At 36.8% G+C, this 1,287-nt stretch overlaps 1 long non-coding RNA gene across 1 annotated transcript; it reads left to right on the top strand.

Annotated features, from left to right (window-relative positions):
- Positions 1-894: 894 nt before the first annotated feature.
- Positions 895-1,287, top strand: LOC109593239 (uncharacterized). The gene is made up of 2 exons (XR_002190827.1): positions 895-1,103; positions 1,157-1,287. It is a non-coding gene; the product is annotated as an uncharacterized LOC109593239 (long non-coding RNA).

Genomic DNA, 1,287 nt, shown 5'->3' with positions numbered 1-1,287 from the left:
AGGATCCCTAGCGGTTTTCATGAAACTGACATTTGGCTGGTACTTAAAGGGACACGTTCACGGAAATAGAATGCACACGTTACTGTAGAGGAAGTAAACATTAAATTGGGCGTGCAACAGATCATTAATTAATAGTTATGACACGTGTTTAGACACGCGTAGAGAGTAGAGACAGCAATCAGTCGCAGAACCAGGAGTAGGTATCTGTAGAACACTTCTCTCGAACAGAATTAGCTCTTTTGCCACCCCAAGATACTCTTTTTAGTGAAGAAACACCAGGAATATTTACAAGTAGCCACTCGAGTAGCCATTTTGCCTTAATTATTAGGGGGCGCGGCCGCACGTTATGAATAGTTATCAACACTAAACGTCATCATTAATGATGTCATCTTGAAAAACGGGCCAGTTTTTCAAGATGACGTGCTTCCGTGCATGTGTCCCTTTAATTTAGCTTTTTTGATCATTTGGTATTAATAACTACTAGAAGAATGTAAAACATTAGAGGGACAAGCCTAAGCAAGCTATAGATTGTGCTATGATCTATGAGCAAGCAAAGCAATTGCACAAATCTAAATATATATATACAGTAGATCTTGTTGCATTAATCTTGCTAGACTTGCTTAAATTGCTTACAGTTAGAAGTAGTCACTGAATGAAGAAGATTGTCATCTGCTTTTTAACCTAGGCTAACTGCTAGAGAAGTCTTTGGACAGCAGTTTAGTATTATCTTGCTGGCCGTTTGCTGCAAATAAGCTCAGACTTGCTGACGGCCGCCATTTTAATTGTGACCACACCCGCTTTCAATAAAGTTATTATTAGGGTTATAAAGTTAGCGCGGACTTAAGTTAGCGAATTTTTTAAAATCGCTAAAATTCGCTAAATTAAATACCCGCAAACAATAGTCTCCTTAAGGTAACTAATATTAGTGTAGATATTAGTAGTAGATTAGTTTTAAATCATTTGCCCACCCCTCACTCTAAAGGCTAGCTTATGTGGTAATTCACTGTCAGTTACTGTTGTAGAGTAATTAGCCTTAAGTTGTTGCTCAGGCTACATTTCTCTGTCGTACTGTCTACAACTACAAATATGAATGCTTTAGAAGAGTAAGAAATTTTTTTATTTTATGATACCCTTCTATTATAAAGCTTTGTCATAGGGACTTTTCTAATGCTTGGAATTGCTGTGAGCAAACTTATTATAAGATAACAATAGATTTAATGATCTTATCAACTCAACAGCAATCTTATATGCACTTCGTCTCATTTGAGTTTGTACTGTGTGTATGTG

Source organism: Amphimedon queenslandica, unplaced genomic scaffold (genome assembly GCF_000090795.2).
Source record: "Amphimedon queenslandica unplaced genomic scaffold, v1.1 AMPQUscaffold_2358_Cont25640, whole genome shotgun sequence".
Lineage (NCBI taxonomy): Eukaryota > Metazoa > Porifera > Demospongiae > Haplosclerida > Niphatidae > Amphimedon > Amphimedon queenslandica.
The sequence above is the reverse complement of the archived record's forward strand: the minus strand, read 5'-3'. Positions and strand labels throughout refer to the sequence as shown.